Source organism: Mastomys coucha, unplaced genomic scaffold (genome assembly GCF_008632895.1).
Source record: "Mastomys coucha isolate ucsf_1 unplaced genomic scaffold, UCSF_Mcou_1 pScaffold3, whole genome shotgun sequence".
Taxonomy (NCBI): domain Eukaryota; kingdom Metazoa; phylum Chordata; class Mammalia; order Rodentia; family Muridae; genus Mastomys; species Mastomys coucha.
In genome coordinates this window covers 16712771-16734336 of record NW_022196909.1, presented here as the reverse complement: position 1 = coordinate 16734336, position 21566 = coordinate 16712771, and positions in this window count along the sequence as shown.

Sequence of the window (21566 nt, the reverse complement as noted above, 5' to 3'; positions counted from 1 at the left end):
GGTTTATCATAAAATTTTTACATATGTTTTGCCATGGCATCTACAGGAAGACAGCATAGTCATAATACTGTGGCTAATTCTGATTTCATCCACACTAAAGATGTCAATAACCTTTGTGGAGTTAAAGTAGAGGTCGTTTTAAGCTTTGATTTTTGGGGATTTTCCTGAGTAGTTTACTTAGTACATTTTTATCTCTTCTTGTTGTATGTAATTCTATTAAAAGTATCTCCATCATTTTCTCTTTTCTTAAAGTAGTTTTTCTTCTGCCTTATTTTTTTAAGTGACCTGTTTTATAAATAATGTCATTTTTCTTTTGCAGCAAAGTTAAAATTCCTAGTCCAAAAAGTTTTTACTCATACTATCTTTAAAAAGATACCTTGAGTATAGTTTCTCTTGGAAACTGTTCGGCTTTGCACAATTTGGTTACTCAGGGGCCTCAAGCCTAAGAAACCTTTACTTCTAGGTACTAGGAGGTATGGGGCTGTGGAAGCTCAGTACCAGTGCTCAGAGACAAGAGTTCCCTTATTTATCAGTGTCTGTAGGCCAGCTAGGGAACAACAGAAGAGGGTCAATTGGTTGATGTCTAGGGACTCATTTTATTTATTATCCCTAGGGACTGGGTTGAAAATGGAAGTTAAGGCCAACTTGTCAGAGTCTGGGGACCATTTGCTTCTCAGTAACAGAACTAGGCAAATAAGGATGCTTGGGATTACTGGATGGAGTCTTATTTAAGTCTTCTATATAGAGGTTGGGTATGAAATAATTAGTGGTCCAACTTTGATAAAAAAACAAATTAGCCTTAAGGATTCCTTTCTTTGTTTGTTTTAGAGTTGGATATTTCATAACATCAAAAATACAGTCAAGTTTTATAATTGATAATGGAAGACTGTTATTTTTCTATAGAGCTGACAAGTCACCATAACCAAGGCAACTTACGAAAGGAAGCATTTAATTGAGCTTATAGTTTCAGAAGGTTAAGGTCAATGATGGTGGAACGAAGTTATAGAATAAGGAATAGAGATGAAAATGATGAGACATTGAAACTCCAGTGCGTATACCCAGAGGCATATCTCTTCTATGAAGGCCATAACTCCTAATCTTTCCTAATCATCTCCATCAACTTTGGATAAAATATTCAAATATTTGAGAGTTATAGGGGATAGGGAAGATTCTCAAGGAGAAGATTTCAACCAACACATTCTACTCCCTGGCTGAGTAGATCTGACAATGCAGAAGGTATCTATTCCAACCTTACTAGTCCTCATTGTCTTTCAATCTCAACCATGATTAGAAGTTCACAGTTCAAAGTCAATTCTGAAACTCAAGGCAATCTCTTAACTGTAATTGCATGCAAAATAAACATATCCTGCCTACAATCACATGGAATGTGTATTACTATTCCAAAAGGGAGAAACTGGAAAATGGTGAGGAGAACGGGACCAAACAAGACCAAAAGATAGCAGGGAAAAACATCCCCCAGGCCTAGGTCCAATAGGCATTTAGATCTTTACCCTTGTTTCATTCCCCTTTTTGGCAAATATCCTATTGACCTGGCACCTCTAACAACTTGAAGGCTCAAACACAATCCAGGCTTCCATATTACAGCTTCAGACAGGTCTTTCAGGGAATCTATGCAGGGACTCACCAGCCACATATTGGCATTATCAGCTCTACTTAATCGTGAATATTTCCTCAACCATTTTACTTGTGTTTCTTTCCTGAACTGCATGGACAACACTGATGGCACAGGATGGAGCCAGGCTCATTGGATCACAGTTTCATCACATTTTGTTTGCTGTTCTTTTCAGGAGCGAAAATTTCCTTGGACCTTTCCTTTTCACATTAAGATGGAAGTCTAGCTTGATGGAGTCTTGTCCCTAGGGTACTCCTTCCTTTACTTCAATTCTGATCAGGCCTCTTCTTGACCTCCTTATCACTGTTATGCACCTTTTCTGTTCTAACTGTACATCTTGTGAGGTTTTGTTTTGCTTTATTTGTCCCACTGGTCTCTCTCATTGTGGACTTGCATAAGGATGATTACAAATAACCCCTTGACAGAGTTATTATCAGGTTGTTTTAGATCTCCTCTGTCAACAAAATTAATCAAATTTTTTCAATTCAGCTTTAGGAAGAATCTTATGAAACAGGCAAAGAGCAGCCACAATTTGTGATAGTATATCACAAAAATGTTCTGTAGACCTTTGCTAATATTTTCTCCTTCTGAAATCTCTCAAGATGAGCTTCTATAACATACATAGCTCTTGGGAATACAGTCTTCTCTGCTCCTACTAGGAGAGTCTACTAATTTCTACTTATAGTGTTCACTAATTTTTCTAGTCCAACATCCAAATATCATCCACATTCTTTTAAAAAAATTGTAGGTGCTAAAATTTGTCTTAGTAGGTTTTCTATTGATCTCTCAAAGCACCATACCAAGGTAACTTTCAAAAGAAAGCATTTAATTGATATGGTTTCAGAGGCTTCTAAGCTAGAATAGAATCCATGAGAGTGGAGCAATGACACAGAATAAAAAACAGCTAAGAGATCATATCTTGATCCATAAGCGGGACATAAAGAACCACACTCAGAAAATGGTGTGAAACTTTTGAAACCTCCAACACTTCCCTCAGTGACACAAGTCCTCCAACCAACTATGCTTCCTAATCCTTCTCAAACAGATCTATCAACTGAGGATCAAATATTAAAAAATATGAAACCACGGGACCCATTTTATTTCAAATCACCAAAGAGTCATTGTATGATGTAGGTGCTTAAGTTCCTGAAAAAAATTTGCGTTTTACCTTTATATATCCTAGCTGGTTATTGAAATAATAAAAGTCTGCCTTTGGCATAAGAGTCATATGAGGGAGAATACAAAGTAACTAATTCACATGTTGAATTAAGTTATAGATTAAAAGTTGAACTTTAGAATTTGAAAAAATAGGTTTTCAGGACATTATGAAATCATATTCTGTGTATATTACTTACTATTTTTCCCCAGCATAGATGAACAACATTACTGAATGATAGCATTCTTTTAAAGCCATGAAAATGGCCTATTATGGAACAATTGGCAGTATTTGGTTAAAAAAAGATTCAAAAGGTATAGGAATTTACAACTACTGAATGGTGAAGGGCCTCAGACATCTGGCTCTGTTTGACTTGTTTAAGTGGGTAATATTATGGTATTTGAAATTGTATAGCCTTGTTTTGATCATTTATATGGGCTGAAGTTTTATGACTCTCATCATAAGAGAATGTAACAATGTGTTAGTAAGTGTTAGTATGTGTTCTCTTGAGGAACAAAATGTGGAGAATGACCAAGTCTATATACACAAGGATTTATTATAATGACGTGCAGACTGTGGTCCAGCTAATCCAATATGGCTGTCTACTGACAGGAAGTCCAAGAACACTACAGTTGTTTATTTGATGAAGATGGATATCTCAGTAAGTCTTCAGTATATACCAGAATCCAAAAGATATACATTCCATTAGTGAAGAAATGGACTTGCCAGTGAGAATAAAGGCAATCAGACAAAGATCAAGTGATTTTTTATTTCATATCCTTTATATACCCTTTCATCAGAAGGGATGGCCCAGATTTAAGATGAAATTTCCTACACTAAAATAACTGGATTTTAGGTGTGTGAATCTTTCCACTTCAAAATATTTCAATCTAAACAAAAATCCTCACAGGTGTTCCAAGACATTTGGAATTTAGTTCAATCCAATGTAGTTAAGTTGACAATGAAAAATAGTCATCACATACACAGATATTACATAATTTATTAAATGTTAAATTCACAACCTAAATAACTGATGTTGGTTAATAGTTCTGATTTCCTACAAAACTTTATAATTGGCAAACAGGTTCTTCTATTCTAATCTTAAATATTAATATTAAGGCTCAATTATATCATCTGTCTATATCAATTCCTATTTATACATTCTCTCTCTCTTTCTCTGTGTGTGTGTGCACACATGTGCATGCATGTGTGTGTGTTTGTGTGTGTGTGCATGTGCATACCAAAGTATATCTACACTGTAGGACTTTGATAAGGAAACCTGCTGGATAGCTGCTATAGCCAAAGACACTGAGAGTCAAGCTGCAGGTTTAAACAGGTTTAAACTGAACTTAAGAGTTGATTGTTATAGAGGTGATATATAGGTTTGTGGTGCCCATGTGGTAGACAGGTAGGTGGACAGCAATTCAAGTAGTCAGCATCACCAGTGGTGACCTAGCTTTGATGAAGCCCTTTGCAGAGTCAAGATCCTCTGCATGTTTCCTATATGTACATAATTTTGATAATGACATCATTATTTTTTTCTATAATAACTCTTGAAAGTTTGTTTGCTAAGGTAACAAAAAAGAAAATCTGAGAGGAGTGCAACTCAAGTATTATTTTAACTGACCTCTTTGGCCAAATCTTCTGCTAACCCTTCCATTAATGTGTAATTTGTCCCTTTGTCATTTCTGTGATCCACAGAGTTCTCAAAGGGAATTCCTGAGTACTGTTTACCTGGTGTCTGAAGTCTGATATAGAAGCTATAAAAGTTTCGACTTGTCTTATGCTACATGACTGCCCTGGCATCCATGTACGAAGATGGTCCCACATGAAATAAAGAAAAAACAATGAGCTGAGCACCAGCTTCTTCCCCTTCTCCTTCTCCTTCTCCTTCTCCTTCTCCTTCTCCTTCTCCTTCTCCTTCTCCTTCTCCTTCTCCTTCTCCTTCTCCTTCCCCTTCCCCTCCTCCTTCTCCTTCTCCTCCTCCTCCTCCTCCTTCTCCTTCTCCTTCTCCTTCTCCTTCTCATTCTCCTTCTCATTCTCATTCTCATTCTCCTTCTTGTCCTTCTTGTCCTTCTCCTCCTCCTCCTCCTCCTCCTTCTCCTCCTCCTCCTTCTCTCTCTCTCTCTCTCTCTCTCTCTCTCTCTCTCTCTCTCTCTGTTCTTGAATCTAGATGAAATGTGACCAGCTGTCTCTCATGCTGCTATACTTATTTGTCATGAGGAACTGTACCATCAAACTATGGACCAAATAAACCCACTCTCCATTAAATTTCTTTTGTCAGGTGTTTTGTTGTAGAAAGGAGTAAAGTATATAAGATAAAATTTGATATTGAGACATATAGCTATTGTGATAAATCTGATCATGTGGCTCTTAGATATTTGGAACTGGTTTGCTAGGGTAATCTAGAAAAGTTGGAACTATGACCTACAAAAGCTATAGATTACTATGAGCAGAACTGAGTGGAACATTCTAGGGTTATTTGAAAACCAGAATGCTATGAGAAAGGAAGACAGTAGAATCTTAACTCATAGATTTCTGAGATGAACAATTAATCTTGGAACCTAGGATACAAGACATTCCACTTATGTCCTAGCCATGAATCTGTTTACATTCTTCCCATGTCATAAAAAATCCAGTGAGGATGAATGCAAAGTAAGGGAATAATTGTTTACAGAAGGAATGTTAAGATAGGATAACATTCAGCCTATGTTATGATTACTGCTCAATGCCCTTATGTAGGATTACAGGAGGAGAGAATAGGAAATGATATTTTCAAATGTGGTATTTTATTAGGGAAAAGGGAGCTTAAATTTGCAGAAGGATGGATGCAGAGAAAGTCCCATATATTGCCAAAGGAATTATCACTATGAAAGATAGACTTAAGACTTTTACTGGATAGACTTGCAAGTGGCAGGGATGACACCCATGAAACAAGGTAGCACTAGCCTTACTTTGTGAGGCTTTGTACAAAAACAAAAACAAAAACAAAAAAACAAAAAAAAAGTGGAAGAAAACATCTAAGGAGGAAGTGATTGATAAAAAAGTAAAATTGTTTTAAAAAGATGACCTACCTGATATAAATTAGAACACTAGAAAGGGTGTCCCTGGAGTAATATCCTACCCTTTGAAGACAATGTCTTGAGAAAATTCAAATTAATTTTGAAATAGAGAACCTATTTTTGTTGATTACTTGGGAGTTTCAATAATGTACTCATATAACCCCTATTTCTTTCTTTTTATTAAATAGGGCCTAACTATAGCCATTGGAAGTCTTTATTAGCTTTTATTAGTGTATCTTCATTGTCTACATGAATATTGGTTTGTTGTAGCATTTTCATACATGCACACACTGCATTAATCAAAGCTACTCCTCCTCAATCTCTCATTAAGCTCACTTCTTAATCTTTAAAAATAGTTGTGTATACTTAGGTTGACTTTATCTGTTAGTTGCTTGTTGCTTTGTATGAGTGAGAACTTGTAAGTCTGCCTCTCTGTTGCCTGGCTTATTCCATTTAACACAGTAACACTATGCTCTATGGTCTCAGACAGTTTTCTGTAAATAACATGATTTTAAATTATTTATTTTATGGCTTATTATTTTTAGTAATGGCCTCCTGTATCTCCCACAACAGTATATGGAGTGAATATTGAACTCCATTTCTTGGTTGCAGCCATGGAGGTGATTGCCAGCAAGATTTAATCTTTCCTTATGGCTGAGTAATATTCTATTGTGCTTATTACTTGCCTTTTTTCCTAAAAAGAGATCACAATCCTGAGACATAGAAGTTTTTTTTCCCTAGGTAAATTAATTGAGCTAACCAAGCTGCTAATACACGTCTAAGAAGGCACACTGAAGCTCAGTTTCATTTGTTGGGAATGAGAGTGTAGAATGGGGAATCTAAGGAACCTATGAGCTGAGGGATGAGCAAAGATGTTGGAGTTTCAGTGTGTATATAAATGAACTATGTTACAGTCAGGAGATGGAATCTGAGGAGAAGTCAATTGATGCCAAGCTTTCCAGAAATGAAGTGGAGAGAGTGAAGTATAAGGAGAAGCTCCTTTGCTGAACATGGTACAGGGCCAGCGATTCTGTTAGAAAATATTTCTAGGTGAACACGGGATAAAGTTCCAAGGAAGATACACTGCATAAGAAGTCTAAAAAGGCACATAGATAGTTTTACCTCTGGGAAACAGATCATTATGCTCAAGCTGTCCCGAAGCATTTCAGAGGAATGTGCTGAAAGTCAGCTGGTGAGCAAACGTCTCATCTCCACCAGCAGGCTTGGTGGCCAAGCGGTGTCGTTACTCTTCCTTATTCTTTGATGATAAATTCAAGCCCTTCAGTGATTTTGATTCTCTGGGGAAAAGAATGCCTCCCACTTTCTTGGCAATGCCTAGTTCATTAAATCTAGGAAAAGGTAACAGGACTTCAATTTGCAGAAAAACTTGTTTGGTTTGGAAAAAAAAAAGCCAAATGGAGGTTTGTGGAACCGGAATCCAGCCTCTCGACGCTGCTAATGGGAACACCAGGAATCCTAAGATGGGCAGTAGCTAAATTTTCCCAAAGCCACCAGGCATACCGGAACTCACCTTTAAATTTCCCAGTGAACTTTAGCTCATTTAGAGTTCTTTGACACTAAACCTCAGTGATGAAATAGACTTCACTGTGGACCATACTGAAGTGACTTAGTTTACCTTGCCTTTGTTTTATTTTTTAATAATGTTAAAATTCTTCATCTTAGTGTTGCCAGACAGTTTTTTTTTTTAAATCTGTCTCTTACTTGAAAGACAGAAAATATCATCTTGAGTGATGTAACCCAGTCAAAAAAGAACACACATGGTATGTATTCACTGATAAATGGATATTAGGAAAAAAGATCCGAATACCCATGATACAACTCACAGACTATATGAAGCTCAATGAGAAGGAAGATCAAAGTGTGAATTCTTCAGTCCTACTTAGAAGGGGAAAGTGATGTGTTAGAACATACCACACACTAGGCCCAAACAGTTCCACGTGTAAGAGGTTTAATTGAGAGGGGGAGAGGGGGCAGTAGCAGAAAGAGAGAAGGGAGAGAGAGATGAAGGAATGTTCCCTGTATACATATGGGTTCTGAAGTAGTGGCCGAAGGTAAAGGTGGGAGGTGAGCCCAATGGATTCTGGGAATATGGTGGCTGTTGCCCTGGCAACAGGTCTGTGAGACCCGCCCATGTGACTCCAGAGGTTTTGGATGCCCTAATGCTAACATACCTCCGTTTTTGATATTATAAAGAAAAGGAAAGAAAAAGGGAAGGGGAAGCCGATGGTCAAAAGGGAAGGAGGGTGTCATGTTTCTTAGGCTACTTCCTGCTGTCTAGGAGCATCATTAATGGGGGGTAGCTGGCTTTCACCATCAGGATCCCCTTGGTAAATGTTTGATTCTGGTTCCTCTGTGGACAGTGGCTCATCTGTGGGCAGCAGCTGGTAATCCTGTAACAGGAACTGATTAATGGTTTGGTTAGAAATTTTTTGTATTTGCTGTTGAACAAATGTAGAAACAAGATTAATGAGGCCGGGAACAAATAATAACACCAGGAAGATGACTAGGAAAGTTACAAACAGGAGTATTCACTTCCGTATGGGGTTTTCAAAAATTGCAGAAATGGAGGTCTCAGAGTCCTTGAAATTTTTTATGTCCAACTGTAGCTCATGGATTTTATTATTTACTATCCCGGATTGGTTGACGTAGAAACAGCATTCTTCTTGGAGGAACAGGCAAAGGCCACCTTCTTTAGCTGTCAGGACATCTAGTCTCTATCTGTTCTGAAGCACCATGGGTGCCAAAGAGTTGATCTGTTTTTGGATAGTAAGCACAGTTTCAGACATTTTTTGAAAATCACTTTGAAACTGGGAAGTGAATGTATTATATTGGGTCATGGAAGTCATTATCCCTGCAATTCTAGTACCAACATCTATGGCTATCCTGTAGCAACCAAGAGTGGCACAACTTGGACTGCCCTCTTATGCTGGGCAGCTATCATATCTACAACTGGGATTGGCAGGGGCTCGTTTCTCTGGGTTACTCCCAGTTCAGGGAAAAGAAGTACTAATGTGTAAACTCCTTACCAGCTAGCAGGTAGGTGATGATATGCCTGAGTGCCATAAAGAATTGACATGTTTTAGATTGTAGGACATTGTAGCACAGCTGATATATCAAGGGTTATGGTTCTATTGCAGTCTAGGGAGCTCAGCATTCCCACTGAATGAGTCCCAGAGGCCTTGAAACAGGTTACCACAACAAAGAGAGGGACAGAGGTAAGGTATGGAGTCACGGCGACACTGGAGCCAGGGCAGCTGACAAAGGGTGAGGTAACTTTACATGGCAGTATCACTGGAGATGCTGTAAGTGACAATTGTGTTAGTTCCAGGGGGTACACATAACCAGGAATCCTTAAAGCGTCCAGGTCTGGTGACATTAATGAGTTGGTATGCCGAGGTCAAGGTCTGAAGTAAAAGGCGAAATGACAAGTTAGTGCCATTTATGAGGGGTGGTGTCAAAGAGGTAAGGACCTCAGATGAGTGTTTGATTATCTCCCCTGCTTTTCCGATATCCAGGGGTTGGGCAATTGAGACATATTTTCTCTGGATATGGATGGTACTTACTGGGGACCTGGGCTGATTTTTATGATAGAGCTTACCAACAACTCCTGTCTCCCACCTGTAATCCCATGGGTCTTGTATGTAGAAAAAGAGTGTCTTGTGGTGTTGATAAAGAAATGATTGATCCGTGATCCTAGCATATGTATTTGACAAGACCAATATGGGCAGCCCCCATATTCTGGTCATTTTCTATAATAATCTTTTGTCTGGTCAAAGTGAAAGCAACTATAAAGATCATAATATTTTGATGGGATTACAGATACTGGGATGATAGCAATTTGGATTGGTTCCTGACATCCAGCTATGGAGCAGTTTCCCTACCCTATTTGGAAAAACTGTTATCTGTGGGGGTTTCTTGAACCTCGAATCTCCAGATATAAGGGCTACCCTGGATAGAAATGAACAGCAGGGGGAGGATAAGAAACCCTTGTCTAATCCAGTGAGTTCGAGCTTGGCTGCCAGAGTGGAGTCTCATTTTCTAGGATTGGGGACAAGGTGGGCGGTCTCGTTATTCTCTGGAGCTTAAGAGAGCATGGTCCTGTTAAGATTGATGTGTATGAAGAAGAGTCATTTTTAGGTGGAGGAATGAAAGGTTTGAGGTGAGACAGATGGGCCCAATGAGAGAATCCCTCAAGTAGCTGTAGGGGTCACAAGAATTACTTTAAAAGGACCCTGTCATTTGAGAGAGAGAGAGAGAGGTGAGGGCCAATGACCTGGAGGGGATAGAAGGACTTGGTCTCCAATGTTGACAGGCAGTAGACAGGAGACAGTGTATGGCCGAGGTAGATGGTGGTCAGCAAAGTACCATAGGAGAGAATGGAGGTGGCAAAGTAATAGTGTAAGTAGATGGTCTGGGAGGGGAGAGCATTTAGGTGAAAGACCAGGTGTTAGGACTGGATGTCCATACATGACTTCAAAGGGAGAGATGAGTAGAGGTCACTTTGGGAGAGCTCGTAACCTGAAAAGGGCCAGAGGTAGGAGTTTTACTCAATTAAAGTGAAGTTCCTGTGACAGCTTAACAAGAGTGGTTTTTAAAGAGTGATTAGTTCTTTCTACCTTACCAGAAGATTGAGAGTGGTAAGGAATGTGAAAATGCCAGGGGATATCTAGGGCCTTAGATAACGATTTAAGAGACTTGGGAAGTAAATTCAGGACCACTGTCTGATTGGAGAGAGGCTGGGACACCAAACCGGGGGATGATCTCTTGGAGGAGGAGATCAGAGACTGTCTGAGCCCTTTTGTTAGTTGTGGGAAATGCCTCTACCCACCCAGAGAAGGTGTCCACCAAGACCAGGAGGTACTTGGCATGCCTGACAGTGGGCTTGTGGGTAAAGTCAAGTTGCCAGTCAGTTCCAAGAAGGGAACCTCTAGCCTAATGGGTAGGAAAAGGGGTGCTAGGATACTTTGAGTTGGGGTCAGACTTCTGACAGATTTTACAAGAAGCAGTGATTGATTTTAAGAAGTTTAAGTCCTCAGGAGTAGGCTGAAGAGAGAGAGGGTATTGAGCTTGGGTTATGTATCTGGTAGAGTCCAGAAATTCAATGACAACAGGAGAATGGTGTTTAGCAATAGAGGGGTTCTGGATGTCCAAGACTTGGGGATCTACCTGAGAAGCTGGTAAAGGAAATAACATGGTAGTATTAGTAGGTTGCCTGTCTAGGAGAAGGAATAGAAGAACTGCTGGCAAGCCTGGGTTTAGGCAAATGTAGGGAGCAAAGGAAATAGAGGCTCCCAGCCTAGCTAGAGGATCCCATCCCAATAAGGGGACAGGACATGTTGGCACTACCAAAAAGGAAGGGGTGAGAGGTACACCCCTAAAAATGCAACTAAGTGGGGTCTGGAGAGGGAAGTAAGGTTGTCCTCCTACCCCGACAATAGGAGAACTAGAAGGAGAAGTGGGCCCCCAAAACTCCATCAGGACCAAGTAAGTGGCTCTAGTGTCCAAGAGGAAGGGGATGGGTCGCTCACATACCACAATATCTACCCAGGGCTCCCTGCTAGTGATGGTAGTGGTTGGGTCAGGGGAGCTCGGGCCTCCTCAGTCGGCCATAGCCAAGCCTAGGAGATCAGTTGGAGGGTTATCTAAGAGTGATGTCCCCCTGTTCTGCATAACATGAGGGCAATCAACAGCCCAATGTCATTCTTGATGGCACCTAGGGTATGGCTCTGTTGGCTTGCAGAAGTTAGGGCAGGCTTTTGCCCAATGATTTTTTTTTTTATCACATTTGTAGCAGGTACCTAGTGGTCCCTGAGTCTTAGGGGCCCATGAGTCCGGGGTAGTGGCTGGGGCTGGTCGAACAGCCTTTGCCAGCATGTGGTATTTTTGTTTGCGGACTTTGACATCTCTCCCATGGTGCACTTTGAAGGCCAACACTAAGACTTCTGCCTGTGGAGTTAAGGTTTCCCTCTCCAGTTTTTTTAAGTTTAGCTCTTATGTTGGGGTAGCTCTGGGAAAAGAAGTAGGTCATCAGAAGTTGCTTACCTTCTGGGTTTTCAGTGTCCAGATTGGTATGCTGTAATAAAGCCTTGTATGGTATTCTAAAAATTGAGATGGATTCTCCTGCTTGTCCTGGACATCCCCTTGGAGTTTTTCAAAATTTACTGGCTTTAAGGCCGCTTTTCTAAGACCAGCCAGAAGGAATGTAATGAACCTGTCCCTGGCTAAAATACCACCTGCAGAATTGTAATTCCACCGGGGATCCTGGTCCGGCACTGTCTCAGAGCCAATTGGGTATGTGCCGTCTGTTTGGTGAATTCCATCTGCATGCACTTTTGCCTCTTCTCAGACTCGTCTACATTCCTCAGGAAGTAAGTTATTAGTAAGAATCATATGAACATCATGGAAAGTCAAGCTGTAAGATTGAGTGATATACTGGAACTCTTTAATAAACTTGGAAGAGTTAGAAGTATAGGACCCCAGCCTGTTTTCTATTTGGGAAAGTCCACTAAGCGAGAATGGAACATGTACTCTGACAAGACCATCTACTCCAGCAACTTCCCTTAGAGGTAGGATCATTGCTGGGTCAGGTGTCTCTGAGGAGGAAGGACATGAAGGTTTGGCTATAGCTTAGAGTGGGTGACAGGAGGAGTGAAGGTAGATGCCAATGTGGGGCACTTGGAGCCGCCCACAGCTGGCACGGAAGGGGAGGGGTCTGGAGAGGGAGAGCTAGCAGGCTCTGGGGCATCCTAGTGAGGAAGAGAAACTGAGGCAGCAGTTTGGGTTTTTGGTGGTGTGAAGACAGGTCTGCGATGAAAAGGGGGTGGTTCATTAGCTGGATCTAGTATTATAGCGTCATCTAGCAACGGCTGTATAGATTTCATGGCTAAGAGGAGTTGGGTTGGAAAACAAGAAGAGCACAAGGAGGGACTGGAATGGAGGTAGATAAATGCTTGGACATAGGGAACCTCCTTCCATTTACCAGTTCGATGGCAGTATGTATTAAGGTCCCTTAAAATAGTTGGATCTAGGGTGCCATTAAGTGGCCATTTTGAACTCCCATCCTGTTGATATTTAATCCAGAGATTTATTGCATATTTATTGGAGAGATATGTTAATTTTGATGCCTTCAAGTCAGGCTTTAGATTCAAAGATTTGAGATTTTCCAGGAAACATCCCAATGGGGTGCCTGGAGGTATAGTCAAAGACATTCTGACATCCATTGGCAAGTAGTTGGACTATTTGTACCAGCATCCTGAGAACAGTCCAAAAACCAAGACGTTTCAGCCAAGCTAGTGGTCCAAGTCGTCACCCCCTATTGGCTACCCAGCAGACCCTGAATCTGCTGTGGAAAGCAACCCACCCTGGATCCAAGGATTTTTTTCAGCTGCAAGAGCCTGGAATAATTGGAGAAGGAGAGTTGCTTTTGAGGGAGGGGCAACCAATGGCAGAAGTCCTAAGACATATATCAACTGGGAGGCGTGACTGTAAACCCTGTAGTTCCCAGAGAAGGCTGGCCAGGCCATATCTGGGAAGCTGGATGTCCTCCCCTTGATTCATCCTACCAATTAATATGCCGGTGTCTGTGCGAGAATTATAGCGGACTGGTAAATAGAAAATGTGAAACTGAATGGGTAGGTGTGGGCCTGAGTAGAGGCTAGCCCCACTTGATAGACAAGGCGGGGCAAGGCACACATGGTAGAAGTTCCTATGTCCCAAGGTGTGTGACTGTGGCTCTGGTTAACTTGGTGGTGGTGGCTTCAGCAAGCAGCGGCAGCTTCTGTGGTGAAAGCCTGTGATTCTCATAGCCACCACCTGAGGGGACCTCAAACTCACATACTTATGGCAGCTGTGGTTGCCTGTGTTGTGACCGGTCCATGTGGACATGATCTCTGCCCTTCCCCGCTGCAGGGCAGTGCAGTGGCTGCTGACGGAACTGCCAATTCCTGGAGTTTGACACCAAATGATGTGTTTGAACAGGTCGTGTCAAAACATACCACACACCAGGCCCAAAGAGTTCCACATGTAAGAGGTTTAATTGAGAGGGAGAGAGGGGGCAGTAGTGGAAAGAGAGGAGGGAGAGAGAGAGAGAGATGGAGGAATGTGCCCCATATTTATATGGATTCTGACGTAGTGGCTGCTGGTAAAGGTGGGAGATGAGCCCAGTGGATTCTGGGAATATGGTGGCTATTGCTCTGGCAACAGGTCTGTGAGACCTGCCCATGTGATGCCAGAGGCTTTGGATGCCCTGATGCTAACAGAAACAAAAAGACCGTGGTTGGTAGAGGGAGGGAGGGACCTGGGCTGGAGAAAGGAGAGAGACAGAAAAAGGGGGATAGGAACAGATGTGGGAGGAGACTGGGGAGAAGTACAGAGGGTCAGGTAATTGAACAGAGGTGTGTAGTGGTAGGAAATGGGGAATTTGGGTTAGTCACTAGAAAGTCCCAGATGCCAGGGAATCAAGAGGCTCCCAGGACTCAACTGGGATGACAGCTGAAATACCCAACAAAGGGTAGAGAGCAAACCTGTAAAGACCATATCCAGAGCTTATACACTGCTGCTGGCTGAGGGATGGGGCCACCCACCCATCTTAAAAACACTATTCCAGAATTACTCCTGTCTAAAAGAAATGCAGGAACAGAGAGTGGAGCAGAGACTAAAGGAAAGGTCATCCAGAGACTCCCCCACCTCGGGATCCATCCCATCTGCACACACTAAATCCAGAAACTATTGCTGATGCCAAGAAGTACTTGCTGACAGGAGCCTGGTATGGTTGTCTCCTAAGAAGCTCTTCAAGAGCCTGACTAATACAGATGTGAATGCTCACAGCCAACCTTGGGGACCCCAAGGGAGGAATTCTTAGGGGAAGGACTGAAGGAGCTGAAGGGTTTTGTAGCTCCATAGGAAGAACAACAATATCAACCAATCAGACCCCCAAGAGCTCACAGGGACTAAACCACCAACCAAAGAGTACACATGGAAGAACCCGTGGTTCCAGATGCTTATGTGGCAGAGGATTGTCTTATCTGGCATCAATGGGAGAGGAGGTCATTGGTCCTGTGGAGGCTGGATGTCCCAGCATAAGGAAATGCTAGAGCAGTGAGGCAGGAGTGCCTGGGTGGGTAGTAGAGCTCTTTCATAGAAGCAGGAGGGAGAGGAATGGGATGGGGGCTATTTGGAGAGGAAACCAAGTAGGGGGTATCATTTGAAATGTAAATAAATAAACTAACCAATTAAAAGAAAAGAAAAACAGTGACAGGTACAAGGTCACCATCTTTTCATAGATATATCTGGTCTTACATGCTCTGCTCACTGGTAGCAACATTGTCTACTTCAGGGACCCAAATAGTATGTCAGATTTATTACTTGTTCCCCCAAAGAGCCCATTTCAAAGTGAAAAGGAACTTGTAAGCTCAAGACGTCCATGCCACCCACAATCTCTGCCTTCCTCTGACAACAGCAACTGAACAGTGTCTGCTCTCAAACAAAGCATTAGAAAATGGTGGCATTTGCATTAGAATATCATAGTCCCTGAAATATCTCTTCATCAGACAGACTTGTTTTCTCTCTCATTTGCCCATCTTTGTAATTGCTGTGTCTGGGTTTTTTTTCCCCCCCTGTTAACATAGAAGATCCATGGCATGAAAAGAAGAGTTAAGCTGACATTTACTCCCACAATACTTCTTCAGAGACTAATGACTAACAGAACGGAAGGAATCTTGTACTTCTCTCAGAATGTTTCAAGGATAAATTCCAGTGTAATTTTTCATTAGTTTTAGCAGAGCAATTATGATGATTACAGCTACCACTCAGATCAAGGGTGGCTTCTGGCACTGCTCCTCCTGACAAGATTTTCCTAAAGTACACTCAGAGGTATCCGTGCATGTGTATAGAAGAGGAAACATGAGCAATGACCTTTCATTCTGCCAGGTAGTGTCCTGGTCCTCACTCTGTTTCTGTGTCTTTTTTGACATTGAATCTCTAACCACAGTATCATTAAAGGCTTCTCCCCCTCACCACCAAATCTATTAACTTTCAGAAGTACAAATAGCCTAACTGCAGGAAGAGTCTCTTAGCTCATTGTTCTGCTTTATTGAACAAGCACCTTTCTTTTTTCATTTCACTGGGAATTTTCCATCCTCTCTTTTGAAAACAAATTAAATTAACTCGCGATCTCTGTGGATATAGTACAATATGATGATCAGGTGGCTGATTCTTTTGTTATGGGAAAGAAAATGCATTCTCTCTCTCTCTCTCTCTCTTTCTTTCTCTCTCTCTCTCTGTCTCACACACACAGTGTGTGTGTGTGTATGTGTGTATGTGTGTGTGCGTGTGTACATGTTCAAGGGTACATGATTTTTAACATTCAAGTGAGAGTAACCAGAACATCTAAAGACAAAGTAGTTACAATATGGTGACCTTGAAGGCTATAGTGGGCTTCACAGCAGGCAGTGTAAGTAAAATGAACTTATTAGTTCAGCAGATGTGAGGGTTCTTACGGCAGCTGAAACAAATGCCATCCCCATGGGACACATGTCTCTTATTTCCTTGTGATGAATAAACTTTCAGGGTTCTTGTTATAAATGAATGGGAAATCAGCACAGGCAACAAGAGGGTCCTTCTTTGTGTTAAAGCATATTACTATGGTCCATGTCCTAGAAACACCAACAGTCTCAGGAATCTGAGTCAGAGACCACAAAGAGAAGGACACCTCAGGGAGTGACCTTACGTGTTCTTCCTGGCAGGAAATCCAATCACTAAGGCTTTCATGGCTCTAAGAAAGCCCGAATGGGATCTGTTTAGTCTCCTGCAATTTAGGTAAAATTAAATAAGACAATTGCGATGGATGACGAAGCATAAAAACTACATCCAAAGGAAAACAGTGCTTGTTCACTGGTATTAGCTTTGTGGTGTGGGAGAGCGAACGCAGGGCTTTCCCTATACTTGAGAAGCTAGACTGCCAGGATGCTTTTTAGAATTAGATAACCAGGAGCTACCTCAGCCTTTGCCTTGAGTTTCAAAACGTGTGTTCCCCAGAGCTGCCTTAGCAAGGGTAAAAGTTAAATGTATTTGAACAACAAAACCCACTTTCTGACAATTCGAAAGCTAAAAGTCTGAAACCATCGATGCTACATGCTTTCCGTAGACTCCTAAGATGGTTGCTTACCATTTTTTTATTAGTTGGTAGCTATCAACAATCCTTGGCATTTCTTCGTGTGCAGATGGACAACGTTACTACTGCCTCCATAGTCACACAATATCCTCCTGTTTTGCAAGGTCTTAGTCTCTCTCTCTCCCTATCCCTCCCCCTGTCCCTCTTCCCCTCCCTCTCTCTATCCTTCCCCCTATCTCTCTCTGTGTTTGTCTGTCTGTGTCTGTGTGTATGTCTGTATGTCTGTGTTCATATGCATGAGCCTGTGTCTTGTCTGTGTTCAGTTCTTCCTTATTTAATAACTGCTGTCCTTTCTGGATTCCCACCTATTCTGAACCAGCATGATTCTCCTTTAACTTAATTATATATACACCAAAACGCTACTTCTAAATTCCTTCTCATTTACAGTTTTGAGAGTGTATTCATGAGTGAGGGAGGTTGGGAGTGTATTCTTCAGCCTTGCGTACAGGTGGCTTAAGAGGAAGCAGCAAAGCTACAATTATTTTTGGTTCAAGTGAATCATTGGTAATAATCTCCTCTCTTTAAGGAATCAAGGGCATATGATGATCATAACGAGGCATCGGCGAGAGAAGAGGGGTTTTATGATTTGTAAAAGGTCTGTTCTGCTTGGAAGCAATGCAAAACCATCTAGTGCTTTCTAACCAAGAAATAAAAAGAGACTCAAGGACGGGTATTTACAGTTAGCAAGACAGCTTGGACAGTCTATATTCTGCTGGATAGGTGTTTCCATAAGAAGAAAATGTCAAAAATACTTGTGAGAAAGTAAATACCCAGTGTCTGGTGCAAACTATTTAAGAACACAATACCCATGGCTGACTTAGGCTATGAAGCAAACAGAGTAACCTGTTTCTTTGACAATAAAGAAAATGACAGAGATCACTGCAGATATAAATTTTTCACAGGCAGAAGCTAGATAAATTGGGAGAATTATGTCTCTGTGAAGTAGGAACCAAGGCTGAATTCTTAATAAGTGCCAAGTCTGATCTAGAACTAGGCTGACCTGAATAAACAAGGTAGACATCATTCTTGTCATTTACGTTTGCAATGTAGCAGGAGGTTTAGTTACAATACAGGTAATAAAGAAGAATGTGGTATGTTGAAAAAAATACATAAAGAACAAAGATAAAATGCAGCTTTACCTAGTCAATGAAGGATGATTTAATCTCAGACCTAGACAATGAATAGGAATAACTGTCATCCCAGAGCATAGAGAAGAATATTATAAACCTAGGAAGCCACATACTTAAATGCAGAGAAGAAACCCTACATGTCAATTTCAAGATTCTGAGTAAGGCTTAAATGAATTGGAATGGATGGGCTAGACTGCCTCACAGAGTATAATATGTTTAGCCTTTGTTCAAAGAAGACATGATGAATCACTGAGATTTGAGTAGGAGAGAATCACAGTGGGATTAGTATATCTGAAGGAGGATCATTCTGCTTGAGGAAAAAGTATTAGAGTTAATTCCAAATGAAGGGAGAGGGAAAAAATACGTGTAGCACAGCATAATAATCCAGGTGAAAACCAGCGATCGATGCAACTAGAATTTCAGAAGATAAGAATTAATAAATGCATGCTTAGGGAGTTCTTTAGGATTTAATGAAGAATAAGTCAATAATAGAGTAACAACCTTGATTTGCATAGTTGGATTTGTCCTGCAGCAGTGCTTTCTGATTTGGGATAGAATTGGAAAGACTATAAATTCCAGGTATGAAGTGTGGAGTTTGGATCTATGAAGGATATTCAATTGGTTTCCTTTTCCTGTTTCTTTTCTTTCTTTCTTTCTTTCTTGTTGTTCTAGCAGAATACATTCGAAGACTCAGATATTAAAGGTCTTGTCCTCCTGGAAGATAGTGGTAGCTTCTAGCCTAAGATCTCCTTGGAGGAGGTAGGTCATTGAGGTGTGCCCATAAAACTGTATTGGGGAGCTGACCTATCTGAACTCGTTTGCTTATTATAACGTCTCAAACAGCCTTGTTCCATCACAAACTACTCAAAAGGGTGTCCGTGCATGGATATGAATAAAAAAATGGGATCAAGTAACTATGACACTGGGGTTGCTGAGCACTGGTGAAGCAAGCAAATCTTCTCAGGTGTGCTTTTCTCTTGGAAGCTGACTTTCTGTTCCAGTGTAAGCCTAACAAGTAACAAATAATACGCCGGCATTAGTATTGTGGTAGTTCACATATATACAATGGGAATCACAGGCTATACAGATAGGTGAAATTGAGTTTGGATGGTATACAATCAATGGGATTAGTATTTGAACAGTAGGACGTTCAGTGCTTAATGTAGATGGAGAAGAGAAAGTGACCATAGAGGAAACAGTGGTAGGAATAAATATTGGAAGATGTAATTTATGGTAAGAAATCAAAGAGAGTTTGTTCTTCATAGAGAAGGAAAGGAGGAAGGAAGACAGCAAGGAAGCGAGCACGGTGAAAAGGCTAGCGATGTGTGAGAGGTCTGGTTAAACTAACCCATGGGAAATCTACTTCTGAAATTAGAAACTGCAAGTAACAGACGTTACTGTGTGGCAAAGTAAAAGACTGTCAAAAAGGAAGACACACATGTAGGCCCTTTTTAAAAACTTTGGCAACATCTTTACTCATGTGTCTTTATATAATTTCATATGCTTGTTTAAATTTCTTTGTTGTTTACTATGGTTGTTCATGAACGGGAAGTGACTATACTCGCATTCGATATATTTTAGCATATTTGACATGTTTTCTGAAATTGATTTTTCTACTGTAATTTCTTTCTCTTTCCCAGGTAAATGGAATGCCATCTGATGATGATAACTGTGGTTTATTTAATTTTGATATTTTCTGCTGCATTTGTAAAAATATTACATTTATTATTATCTCAAAACAATATAAAATAATAGTAAGAGATTGGATTCCAAGATTGTTAATAGAAGCTTAAAGAAGGGTGAGTATCACATTTCCAGATTAGACTCATAGGTCTTCATGTCTTAGGCATATGAAGTTAGTAATACTTGTACACTGTCTTGTAATCTGAAGACACATTTACAAGTCAAACAGTTTGTCCTTCCAGGTGACTTTAAGGAACAATTTAGTATGGGTTTATGACAGCATTCATTCTTTCCTTAGTGAAAAGTTCTATAAAATTATTTATTTTTATTCATCTGTTAATTATTGCTTTTTAATAAAATATACTGAAGAATCAATACTAAATAAATTGTCCTCTGTTCTATACACACATAGTGTATAGACCCTCATGTTTTAGTTGTTTTACTGTTGATGGAATAAAATGCAATGGCCAAGGAGCCCTGTAAAAGAAAGTGTTTAATTTAGCTTATTGTTTCATAGCATTTCTTTATTTCACGTTTGTTATTTAGTGTATACAATATAACATTTTTAAAAGTCTTTAAAATTAGTTAAAAGAACATATTATATGACAGGAATATGAAATCTTCATAAATAATGTCAAAACAAAAAGTTAAAAAATATTTACTAATGTATACAGTTAAAAATGTTTTCTATAGAAAATATTTGCTCAAACTTACCATGTTTTGCCATTTATATGAGTTTGCTTACTCCTGTACGTAGGATATTTTATGCAAAGTTTATATTTTTATTAAAAGAAGCCATAAAAAGACACTTGAAAATGTGATGTTTCTCCTGGACAGAGTCATTTGGGAAAGAGTGAATATATTAGTTAAGAAACTTTATGAAGAATGTGTTTTCAATGTAGTGATTTTTTGAAGTCAATTTGTTACAGATTCTGTTGTGTCATTATAATATATGAATTGAACAATTAACACAAGGGATGCAAGTACTAGCTAGGAAAATTCTTTTGATATTAAGTAATAGTCTTTCCAAAGAAAATTAGTTTTTTGATCCACAACAATGAAGCATAGAGATGTGTGTGCGTGTGTGTGTGTGTGTGTGTGTGTGTGTGTGTGTGTGTGTGTGAGAGAGAGAGAGAGAGAGAGAGAGAGAGAGAGAAGAAATGGTCTTTGAATCTTCAAAGATCACCTCCCAGTGACACACCTACTCCAGCGAGGCCACACCTTCTATTTCTTCTCAATTGATTTCATCAACAGGGGACTAAATACTTTAGCCATTAGACATCAGGAACCATTCTCAGTAGGACTACCTTAAGACTACCTCACAGGCCATTCATGGCATCTTTTTTTTTTTTTATACAGTATCCTATACTTACTAAAGCAACACTAACATATTGAACCATTTTTTTTCTATTCTCTGCTAAAATGAAAGTATGTCCATTTATCTAACTATCCTCCATCCTATTCCCCTTATCAAACTGTTATTTGTGAAAGTCACTTTTGTATATTCCAGGGTTACATTTTTTATGTTATTGTTTCCTTGCCTGTGGCTTTAAACCAACAACAGGAAATCAACTCACATTTAAAATTAGTGTTTATTGCAATCTGTTTTTCAAACTTGTGTTTCCTTCCTTATGAATCTCATGCTCAACACCAGGTTCCTGTGGATGGAATCTTCCTGTGAATTCTCTCAGGTTAGCTCTACTTGCTCTGC